The sequence below is a fragment of the Dasypus novemcinctus genome, chromosome 5, assembly GCF_030445035.2.
Source record: "Dasypus novemcinctus isolate mDasNov1 chromosome 5, mDasNov1.1.hap2, whole genome shotgun sequence".
Lineage (NCBI taxonomy): Eukaryota > Metazoa > Chordata > Mammalia > Cingulata > Dasypodidae > Dasypus > Dasypus novemcinctus.
In genome coordinates this window covers 153,840,278-153,853,176 of record NC_080677.1, presented here as the reverse complement: position 1 = coordinate 153,853,176, position 12,899 = coordinate 153,840,278, and the positions used below count along the sequence as shown (strand labels likewise).

General features: G+C 41.1%; 1 pseudogene; it reads left to right on the top strand.

Annotated features, from left to right (window-relative positions):
- The first annotated feature begins 5,691 nt into the window (after nucleotides 1–5,691).
- On the top strand, nucleotides 5,692–12,119 carry LOC101438939 (large ribosomal subunit protein bL9m pseudogene; annotated as a pseudogene).
- Nucleotides 12,120–12,899: the final 780 nt, after the last annotated feature.

The window sequence follows — 12,899 nt, the reverse complement described above, 5'->3', positions numbered from 1 at the left end:
AACTGAAAACTCTGATAATGGGAGTTAAATTTTTAGAACAGTCCTGGGAAAGAAAGAAATGCAGAGAGAGTTTCAGAGAAATTCAAAAGTTTCTCCTCAAGTCTTCAGCTGAGTGTTATTCAGTGTTTTCTTGTGAGAAAACTTTCTGAAGCTAAGGAGAGTACCACCAGAGAGGAGACAGACAACACTTGGAAATCATGCAGGCAGGAAATAGTTTGTATTCCCCCCAGCCAGAATGAAAATTGCCATAACTATGAGACATTGAATAGAGTACTCTGAAGGGTATTGCCTCAGTAGAGTGGTCACATTAGCACTAAACTAAAGACTATTTTGGACCCACCTAACAATGGTTAAAAGTAAGTCTCAAATGGTTTCCAAGGATAAAGCTCAAAAGATATTTGTAGGAAAAAAAATCCAGAAACCAACAATGTAAAATTCACAATGTTGTAAGGAGATAGAAATTTTAAAAAGGAACCAAATAGAACTACTGAGTTGAAGGCCACAATAACTGAAACGAAAAATGTGCAGGAAGGTGTCAAGACCGGATTGGAGCTAGCAGAAGAAAGAATCTGTGAATCAACAAGACACTTGAAATGAGTCAGACTGAGGAGCAGAATGATAAAAAGAATTACTAAAAGTGAAAATAGTCTAAGACACCTCTGCATAATCATTAAATGCACAATATACACATTATGGGAGCTCCAGAATGGGAGAAAGGGGTGGAATGAATATTCAAAGAAATAATGACAGAAAATGTCCCAAACTTAGCAGAAGACGTGAGTGTACACATCAAAGAAGCCCAGAGAAAACCAAAAGAATAAACGTGAAGAAAAATACTCCCAGTCTGGAGGGCTGCTCTGGGGCTCAGGCACCAGGGGAAGGCAAGACACCACCCAGAAGAGAGAGGGGCAAAGGAAACGCGTCTCAACTGGCTGGAAAATACTGTGAGTAGAGCTGCAAAAGCAGCAACGGGTACCCTTCCCCCACCTACAGAGCAAATAGCAGTCTGTGGAGTACCCCAGCTGTGGACTACGTGGCTGCAGACTGAGGGGTCCTCTTTTCCAAGGAAAAGAGAGAAGGAGGGATATAGCCTACAGCAAATTCATATTTTGGCCAGTGAACTTGGTCTGCTGCATTGGAAGGGTCAGGCAGTTCCTGGCAGGGTGGGACTGCTACCTTGTTTGCCCTGAGTGCCCCTCAGGGAACTATGGATAATTTGTTTCTGAAACATCCTCCATACTGTCCCAGGCTGGTTGCTGAAGAGGCAGAGGGAGGGAGAGTGTGGCCAGCCAAGGGTGGAGAACAGCTTCTGAGAAAGTTTGTTTCTGAGGTTTGGCCAGCCCTAAGCAAAGTCTGAGGACTCATGCTCCCTAAACTTGAAGTATATTATAAAGCTATGGTGGTCAAAAGAGCATGGTATTGGCATAAATATAGACACATTGATCAAAGGAATTGACTTGAAAGTTCAGAAATAGACTCTCAATTCCAGGGTCAACTTATTTTTGATAAGCCTACCAAGCCCACTTTTCTGGGCAGAACAGTCTCTTCAATAAATGGTGCTGGGAGAAGAGGATATCCATACCAAAAGAAAGCATACAAATAGAAAGTATATGAAAAGATGCTTAACATCATTAGTCATCAAGGAAATGCAAATCAACACCACAATGAGATACCACTTCATACCCATTATATGGCTGCTATTTACAAAACTGAAAATAACAAGTGTTGGAGAGGATGCAGAAAAATAGTAACAATTGTTCATTACTGGTAGCAATATAAAATGATGTAGCACTGTGGAAGACAGTTTGGTAGTTCCTCAGGAAGCTAAATATAGAATTGCTCTATGATCTGGAAATCCAACTACTAGTATATATTCAGAAGAACTGAAAGCAGGGACACAAACGACATTTTCACACTAATGTTCACAGCAGCATTATTCACAATTGCCAAAATATGGAAGCAAACTAAGTGTCCATCAACCAATGGATTGATAAATAAAATGTGGTATATACATTCGATGGAATATTTTCAGCAATGAAAAAGAATGAAGCCTGATACATGCAACAACATAGATCAATCCTGAAGACATCATGTGAGTGAAATAAGCCAGACACAAAAGGACAAATATTGTATGATCTCACTGATTTGAAACAATTAGAATAATCAACTTTACAGAGTCAGAATCTAGAATCAAGGGATAAATGAAGTAGGGATAGAGAATATGAGGCTAAGGCATAAGCTGTATAGCATTCCTATTTGGAATGAGGGAAATGTTTTGGTAATGGATAGTGGTGATGGGAGCACAACATTGTGAATGCAGTTAATAATACTGAAATACATATATATATATATATCTGAAAGTGATTAAAAGGGGGAGTGTTAGATTGTATATATGGAAACAGAATTTAAAAAATTTTTAAGTTCATGGAACTACACTATACAAACAGTGAACCCTAAATTAAACAATGGACTTTAGTTAATAGTCCAGTTATAAAATGTGCTGTCATCAGTTGTATCACCTGTTCCACACCAATTTAAGTTGGTGGTGGGGTGGTCTGTGGGAGTCCTGTATTTTATGCACTATTTTTCTGCAAAGCCACAACTTTTATGTTAAAGAAAAGGCAATTTTAAAAACATGTTTCTTCAGGAAAGTCAATAAAATTAAGTAATCTCTAGCCAGAGTGGTCAAGAAAACAAACAAGCAAAAAACTTGTGCAAACTGTAAATATTATAACAAGCATATGAACATCACTACAGAGCCTATAGATATTAAAAGGATAACAATCATACTAATAAATTCTACAACTTAGATGAAATGGGCAAATTACTCAAAAGACAAGCTATCTAAGCTTACTGAAGAAGAAATAGATAACCTCAGTTGCCCTATATTAAAATATTGATATTGTAATTTAAAAACCTTCCCACAACAACAAAAAAAAACACAACACTTCAGTGTCAATGGTTTTAGTCGTGACATCCACCATATCTTTAAGGAAGATATAATGTAAATTCTGTGCAAAGGTTTTCAGAAAATTGAAAAGTAAGGAATATTTCTCAACTCATCCTATGAGGCCAGCAATACCCTGTTACCAAAACCTAACAAAAACATTACAAGAAAAGAATACAAGTCACCAATATCTCTCATGAACATAAACACAAAAATTCTTAGCCAAATTTTAACATATTGAATCCAATTATATATTGAAGGACATCAAGATCAAGTAGTGTTTAGCCCAGGAATTTTGGAAAGTTTTGCTTGACCATACGAAAGTCAAACAATGTTATTTACCATGTTAATCAAGTAAAAAAAAATTTTTTTTAATTCTATTTCTACATACTAGCAATAAACATCAAAAATTGAAATGGAAAATTTACAGCCAACAAGCACATGAAAATGTGTTCAACATCATTAGTCATTAAGGATAAACAGGGAAATGGATGTGGCTCAACCAATTGGGCTCCCATCTACCATATAGGATGTCCAGGGTTTGATGCCCAGGGCCTTCTAGTGAGGGCAAGCTGGCCCATGCAGTGACCTAGCCCACACAGAGTGCCAGCCCACACGGGAAAGCCGCCCTGCACAGGAGTGCCAGCCAACGCAGAGAGCTGGTGCAGCAAGATGACGCAACAAGAGACACAGAGGAGAGAAAATAAGGTGTACCAGAACAGGGAGCTGAGGTGGCACAAGAGAGTAATCCCCTCTCTCCCACTCTGGAAGGTCCCAGGATCGGTTCCCAGAGCCACCTAATGAGAATACAAGCAGACACAGAAGAACACACAGTGAATGGACACAGAGAGCAGACAGCGGGGTGGCAGGTTAAATAAAATAAATCTTAAAAAAAAAAAGGGATAAACAAATCAAAATCACAATGAGATACCATTCAAATCCACTAGGAGGCCTATTATTTAAAAGCTGGAAAATAGCACGTGTTGGTGAGGATGTGAAGAAACTGGAACCCTTGTGCGTTGCTGGTGGGAATATAAAATGGTTTAGCCACGTGGATGACTGTTTGGTGGTTCCTCAAAAAGTTAAACAAAGGGAAACGGACTTTGGCCCAGTGGTTAGGGCGTCCGTCTACCATATGGGAGGTCCGCGGTTCAAACCCCGGGCCTCCTTGACTCCGTGTGGAGCTGGCCATGCGCAGTGCTGATGCGCGCAAGGAGTGCCGTGCCACGCAAGGGTGTCCCCCGCGTGGGGGAGCCCCACGTGCAAGGAGTGCGCCCGTGAGGAAAGCCGCCCAGCGTGAAAAGAAAGAGCAGCCTGCCCAGGAATGGCGCCGCCCACACTTCCTGTGCCGCTGACGACAACAGAAGCGGACAAAGAAACAAGACGCAGCAAAATAGACACTGAGAACAGACAACCGGGGGGGGGGGGGGGGGGGGATTTAATAAATAAATAAATAAATAAATAAAAAACTGAGAATTAAAAAAAAAAAAAAAAAGTTAAACAAAGAAATACCGTATGGCCCAACTATTCCACTCCCAGGTGTATATCCTAAATAATTGAAAAGTTACTAAAACAAATACACGTACACACATTCGTAGCAATACTATTTACAATAGACAAAAGGTAGAAACATCCCAAATGACCATCAGTGGTTGAATGGATAAACACATTGTGGTATGTATATACAATAGAACATTACTCAGTCATAGAAAGGAGTGAACTACTGGTCCATGCTAAAACATGGATGAACCTCTAAAACATAAAGCAAAATAAGTCGGGCACAAAAGGTCATATATTGTATGATTCCATTTATATGAAATATCTAAAATAGGCAAATCCATAGATACAGAAAGTACATTAGTAGTTTCCTTCCCAGTCATCAGGATGGCAGAGTGAGCCACTCCAGAACTCCAACTTCCTCACAGAAGCCACAAACAAGAGCTAGCAGAACCATCTTTCTCAAAATTCCAGAGAAGAGTTAAAAAGTTGTAGTATAGAGCAAACACTGAATCAAGAAAAAGGCAACTTGAAAATGGGAGGATCTCATGGCAACGCGGCTGGCCTTTCCCCCATCTCCTCGCTGACACAGTGCAGAACCAGTCTATGCCCCCAGTGCAGGTTCCTGGTTCCAGTTCCAGAGGGAGCAAAGTAAACTTCATGCACATACTGGGAGCATGTATGTCTGTGCCATTCTATCTGGTGGCAGCCTAAAGCACTAAACCAGGACAGCAACAGAAATTTTTTAAAAAATCTTTAAAAACTGAAGGCGCGATTAAGATACTCCCATATAAACAAAAGCTGAGGGAGTTTGTCATGACTAGCTAGACTGGCACACAAGAATGTAAACAATAGATCAAAGTCGCATGAAGAAGTAAAGATCTGTGGTAGAAGTAACAACATGGGTAACTAAATGCCAGTACTATGTATTTTTAATTTGTAACCCCACTTTTTACTTCCTACAGTATCTAAAATACAAAAGTATAAATAGTGTGATAAGTCAATGGTTTGGAACTTAGAATATAGAATTATGTAATTTGTTACAAGAACTTCATAAATGTGGGGGGATGGAGAAGTATAGGAACATAATATGTATGCTATTCAAGTTAAGTTGATATCAAACCGAACAAGATTGTTATAGATTGAGGAAGCTAAATTTAAGCCCCATGATACCAAAAAAGAATTCTTTAGGGGAAAAATATGCACAGAAAGAAATGACAAGAGATTCTAAAGGGTACACTACAAAAATGGGCAAAGGGGGGCACTGCAATAGTGGATGGAGGCAGTGGGCACTGCGGCTGGGACCCACATACAACCAACTGTTCCTGCATAAAGGTGGAATTTTCCTTGGCACCGTTACTACACCAGGAATGCCAGCTGGATTTGTTACATTATCATTGGCTAAAAAGAAAAGCCCAGAATGGTTCAATAAGGGAAGCATGGCCATGGCTGCCTTCCAGAGGGTAGGTCTTCCCTTGCCCTGTGAGCACTGGGTTGGGGCCCCTTTTATGCGTGGTGTGGAGTCGGTGTGACCAGCTTTGCAATCTGGAAAGCTTTAGGAGTTCACAGCATTACAGAACCAGAGTGATCACTGGAAAGAACCCTGAACATCAGTCAGGCAGTTGCACTTAGAAGCTTGTCTCCAGGAACAGGTTAACTTCCCTGAACCTCGATGTTCTTATATGTAAAGTGGAGGCCATCGTTTCTGCCCCTAGAACTGTGAAGATTAAATAATAGTACAATTCTTGGTATGGTGCCTGGCACATAGGTGATCCCAAATGGCAGACATTATTATTCTTGTCCAGGGAAGCGGTTGTGGCTCAACTGATAGAGCATTCCCCTACCATATGGAGGGTCCAGAGCCTCCTGACCCGTGTGGTGAGCTGGCCCACATGCAAAGAGTGCCGTACCACGCGGGGGTGTCCCCCACATAGGGGTGCCCCACACGCAAAGAGTGCACCCCGTAAGGAGAGCTGCCCAGTGCGAAAAAAAAAAAAAGTGCAGCCTGCCCAAGAGTGGTGCCACACACACGGAGTTGACGCAGCAAGATGATGCAACAAAAAGAGGCAGTTTCCCAGTGCCTCTGACAAGAATACAGGTGAACACCGAAGAACACACAGCAAATGGACACAGAGAGCAGACAACTGGGGCGGAGGAGGGGAAGGGGAGAGAAATAAATAAAAGATAAATCTTAAAAAAAAATTATTCTTGTACAGGTAACATTTTTATAATTTAACTACATTCTGTACCTCCTGATATCAGTATTATAATGCTATTATTCTGTTTTATGAAGAAGCTAAATTACCAGGTTTTTGAAAATTATCATTTACATATCCAAAGGCTCTCTCAGCCGTCTATACTGTAAAGCATTTGCCATTCTAACCACAACACTAGGCTGTCATCAGTCAAGTACCTCCAAGGAAATTGAGCTAGTCAATGGCAAAGGCATTTTAAAACTTGGAGCTACTAATTCCAATAACTGCTTATTTATTAGAGTCGAAGCTGTAAAGATTTTCTGAAATTAATTCAATTGGGGATATAACTTGAAGCTTTTAAGTAATCTTTCAGTATACCATATACCATCTATTAGACCAAACATTTTCAAGTCTTTTTCCCTGCAAGACATGCATGGAAATGTGCAGTGACATCCAGTGTACATGCCTGAGAGGTATACTCCTGGCTCCAAAGACACATGGAGATCAGATATGTTTCACCAACTAAGAAGCTGGTCAAATTGTTTGGTCTCTCTGAGCTTCAGAGAGATGGTATCTGGAAGTAGGGATGGCATTTGCTCTACATGGTTGTTGTGAGGGTTAAACAAGACCACAAAATGTGGTATATACACACAATGGAATATTATTTAGCTACTATGGAGTTTCACTAAAAAGAAATGAAGTTCTGATATGTGCAGCAGTATGGATGAACCTTGAAGACATCATGTTGCATGAAATAAGACATACAAAAACAAATATTATATGATTTCACTGATATGAAATAATTAGAATAAGCCAATTCATAGTCAGAAACTAGAATACAGGTTACCAGGGGCTTAGAGCAGGGAATGGGGAGTTAATGCTTAATTGGTGCAGTTTTTATTTAGGGGATGGTCACACAACATTGTGAATATAATTAACACCACTGAATTATATATTTGAATGTGGTTAAAAGGTGAAATTTTAGTTTGTATATATGTTACTAGAATAAAAAAAAAAACCCATAGGACTGTATAACACAGTGAACCCTAATGTAAACTGGTTACTGCTAAAATAATTATAGTAGGGAAATGGACTTGGCCCAGTGGTTAGGGTGTCCATCTACCACATGGGAGGTCCGCGGTTCAAACTCCAGGCCTCCCTGACCTGTGTGGAGCTGGCCCATGTGCAGTGCTGATGCAGGCAAGGAATGCCCTGCCATGCAGAGGTGTCCCTGCATAGGGGAACCCCACGTGCAAGGAGTGCACCCTCTAAGGAGAGCCATCCAGCACAAAAGAACATGCAGCCTGCCTAAGAATGGCACCGCACACACAGAGGGCTGACACAACAAGATGACGCAACAAAAAGAAACACAGATTCCCGTGCCGCTGACAACAACAAAAGCGGACAAAGAAGACTACGCAGCAAATAGACACAGAGAACAATGGCGGGGGGCGGGGGGCGGGGGGGAGGGAGGGAAATAAATAAAATCTTAAAAAAAATAAAAATAAAATAAAATAATTATAGTAGACTATAGATTACACTTAATAGTATAATTATAAAAATTTGTCTCATTAACTGTAACAAAGGAACCACACTAATGCAAAGTATTAATAGGGAAAATTGTGTGTTTGGGGTGGTGTGTATGGGAACTCTGTATTTTCTGCATGATTTTTCTGTATACCTACAACTTCTCTAATAAATACATAAAAAGAAGCTGTGGGGAAAAGTGGGTGAAGAACTTGAATAGACAGTTCCCTAAAGATATACAGATGGTCAATAAGCACACAAAAAGATGTTCAATATTATTAGCCATTACTGAAATGCAAATCAAAACACAATGAATTAAAAAAAAATCACAAAGAATAACAAAAAGAAAAATTATAAAAAAGGTAAAACAATTTAAAAGAATAAACACAAAGAAAAAAATCAAAACATAAAAGAAAGAAAAAGGAAAAGAAAAAAAGAAGAAACCAAAAAGAAAAGAAAAAATGAAAGGAAAAAAGAACACAATGAAATTCCACCTCACACCCACTAGAATGGCTATTGTTAAAGTGATGGAAAATGATAAGCACTGGTGAAAGTGCAGAGAAATGGGAAATTTAGTACTTGGTGGAAATGCAAAACAGTGCAGCTGCTGTGGAAGACAGTTTGGCGGTTTATCAAAAAGTTAAATATAGAACTATCATATGACCCACCAATCCCACTTTTGGGTATATACCCAAAATAGTTGAAAGCAGGAACTTAGATATGTATTTGTACAGCAATGTTCATAGCAGCATTATTCACAATGGACAAAAGGTGGAAGTAACCCAAATGTCAATTAGCAGTTGAATGGATAACAAAAACGTGGTATATACATACAATGGAATATTATTCAGCTGTAAAAAGAAGTGCAGTTCTGATACTTGCTACTAAACAGAAGACATCACGCTGAGTGAAATGATAATACATAAAGGGACAAAAATTGTATGGTTCCACTTAGATGAAATAGCTAGAATATGCAAATACATAGAGATAGGAAATGGAGTATAGGTTACCAGGGCAGGAGAGGAGGCAGAAGGGGAGTTCATAGGGAATAAGTGCAGGGTTTCTGTTTGGGGTGGTGGGAAAGTTCTGGTAAAGATTGGTGGTGAGGATAGTACAAAATTGGGAGTGTGATTAATCCCACTGAAAAGTAAGCTTGGGAGTGGTTGAGACACTGTGTTTTGTATATATATTTCCTCAATTTTTAAAATAAGGTGAGAGATTAAAGAGACAATTATAACTAAAAGCAAATGCATTATCCCAGACTGGATCTAATAATTGAGGAAGAAATGCCTATAAGGCCATTATTGGAATAAATGGAAAAAAAATTGGAATATAAACCATAAGCCTTATGTCAATATTAAATTTCTTGGACTTGATAACTGTACTTAAGGTGGTTACATAAATGAATATCCTTATTCTTGAGAAATAGACATGGAAATATTAAGTTTTCAAGGCACATGTTGCATACAACCTACTCTCAGATGTTTTAGAAAATAGATAAATAGCTAGATGGGTAGATAGAATGAGATGGCAAATGTGGCAGAAAGTTAAAAGTTGGTGGATCTGGGTATCTGGGCAGCGTATGTTGGAATTCTCTGTATGGGGTTTGTATTATTCTTGCAACTGTCCTGGAAGTCTGAAATTATTTCAAAATAAGAAGTTAAAACAAAAACAAAAAGAACCCTGAAACTGAAAAGAACAACACGCAAAAAAACCCAAAAGGACATTAGTGGTTGCCAAGGGCCAGGAAGAAGGAGGGATTGGGGGTAACTGCTATGGGCCCTGGATTTCTTTTTTAGGTGATGAAAATGTTATGGAATTAGACAGTGGTGAGGGGTGGACAACTTTGCAAATATATTAAAATCCAGTGAATTGTACACTATCAAGGGTTGAATTTTATGGCATGTGACTTATATATCTCAATAAAGTAGTTAGACTGGGAGAAATATTTCAAAGCCTATATTCGACAAAAGACTTCGATCTAGAATCTGTTTTTAAAAAAAACTATTATAACACAATAATAATAAGACCAACAACTTAAAACTCAGCAAAAGATTTGAACAAGCACTTCACTAAAGGCGGCGGACTTGGCCCAGTGGTTAGGGTATCCGTCTACCACATGGGAGGTCCGCGGTTCAAACCCCGGGCCTCCTTGACCCGTGTGGAGCTGGCCCATGCGCAGTGCTGATGCGCGCAAGGAGTGCCCTGCCACACAGGGGTGTCCCCCGCGTAGGGGAGCCCCACGTGCAAGGAGTGCGCCCCGTAGGGAGAGCCGCCCAGCACAAAAGAAAGTGTAGTCTGCCCAGGAATGGTGCTGCACACACGTAGAGCTGATGCAGCAAGATGCAACAAAAAGAAACACAGATTCCCATGCCGCTGACAACAATAGAAGCAGACAAGATGCAGCAAAATATACACAGAGAACAGACAACCAGGGTTGGGGGGGGGAGGGGAGAGAAATAAATAAATAAATAAGTCTTTTTTTAAAAAAAGCATTTCACTAAAGAAGATATGGGGAAGCGGACTTGGCCCAATGGATAGGGCATCCGCCTACCACATGGAAGGTCCATGGTTCAAACCCTGAGGCCTACTTGACAGGTGTGGAGCTGGCCCATGCGTAGTGCTGATGCGCGCAAGGAGTGCCGTGCCACGCAGGGGTGTCCCCCGCGTAGGGGAGCCCCACGTGCAAGGAGTGCACCCTGTAAGGAGAGCCACCCAGCGCAAAAGAAAGTGCAGCCTGCCCAAGAATGGTGCCGCACACACGGAGAGCTGACACAAGAAGACGCAACAAAAAGAAACACAGATTGCCAGGGCTGCTGATAAGGATAGAAGTGATCACAGAAGAACACACAGCAAATGGACACAGAGAACAGATAACTGGGGGCAGGGGAGAGAAATAAATAAATCTTTAAAAAAGAACATATGCAGGTGGCAAATAAACTCATGAAAGCATTATCACCATCATTAGTCATTAGGGAAAATGCAAAACTAAAACCACAAAGAGATGGCAGTTCATGCCCACTGGAATAGCTACAGTTAAAGACTGGCCATACCAAGTGTCAGTAAGAACATGGAGCAGCTAGAACTTGCACACACCCCGACCCGCAGTGTGACTTCAGCCCCCCTCACAGTCTGGGCATGGTCATCTGGTCATCGTGGCACACGAGCGGAAGGTGTCACTGGCCAGGGAAGGCTGGAAGGCACGCCTGCACTGGAAACACTGCATCTGCAAGTTGGAGGACGACATGAAACACCAGCCCAAAAAGAACCTGGAGCTCATTTTCATTCAATCTTTAAAGGAGCTTGGGGTCTGGGGCGACTCGGTCTCGGTGAAGATATCTGCGGGCAGGAATCAACTCCTTCCTCAAAGACTGACTGTATGTGCATCCCCTGAAAACAAGAAGCTGTTTGAAGAGGATCAATTGCTGAGACAAGATGGAAAATTAGAGAAGATCCATTCCAAGGCAGGTGAGGTGACAGTGAAATTTTTGAGGAGCTGTCTGTCACCTGAAGGTGGGGCTGAAGGACAAAGTCAAGTGGAGCCAACTCCTGAAACAGCTGTCAGCCACTTCCTTAACAATCATGGTGTTGTGGTAACCCCACAGGCATTAAAGTTACCAGAAGAGCCCATCCCATGGTGGTGTGGGGGGAACAGCTGGTGTGAGGGGACAGTAAATGGGCTTGGCACTGGGAGGGTGCCTATGTCCATGATGAACTTTTGAACCAAGGCCAAAAGTTAGAAGTACTGGTTGGCTCAGCAAGCTGCCCAGGGAATGACCCCCACCGGAGCTCTCATATGCTCTGGACCTACCCTCCCTCCAAGGCAAACAGATGCCTTCAAGACCCCGATATTCTGGAAGCAGAATTGGGGAAGCAGTGGAACAACAACGGGCCAGCACCCCAATCTATGGAACATACAGGGACATCAGACTGAATTGCACATACATGGTTGAATTCTCCGTGTTTGCCCTATCTGTCTTGAACTGTCATTGCATCCCCCCATCATGGGACAGTCCTGCTCAAGAAAATATCAGGCTGTAAATTGGATCAGCTGGGTATTAATGGACTGAAACAGTCTAGTCCCATCTGTCCTCTTCCTCCTTCATCATAGCTAATTGTAACAATCAGGAATTGCTGACTGTTGTCTCTAGTACTTAGTTCCTGGCTCATTCTCAACACCCAAACTGAAATTTGTATCTCAAACAAATAAAAAGGTGTGTCCTTTGAATTAAAAAAAGTTATAGATAAATTAACAACTCTTAAAGACATATCAACACCAAAGACTTCCCAGAAAGAATGACAGAGAGGTGAAAGGGGAATAACTGAGTCTCAATGTGATTAATTGACATTTAGACTGGGTCTGTGTAGTACCCCTACATCATCTGGTACCATCGTGTTCTCTGAAGCATGGAGTTGGAGGGTCCCTTCTTCCCGCATTCTAGTTTTAACATTCTATAGTTCAGAGTTTTTCTCCTTAGAGGGATATTCGACCCTAGGGGTTCATGCACACTGACTGTGTACTAAATCAAGTAAATAGTGTGCTTTTTAGGTCATTATCCTGGGTTTCCAACAAGTTAGTACACCTAAATAGACAAGGGAAGTTAGGACCCACCTCTTATAAAACTATCAAGCAAAACTAAGCAACCGAGTGAATTTGCTGTTAGATGTCTTCCTTTCCCTTTTGGCACCTCCTAATTCCTCACTCCCCATTCTTGTGCCCAGACATTATTTTG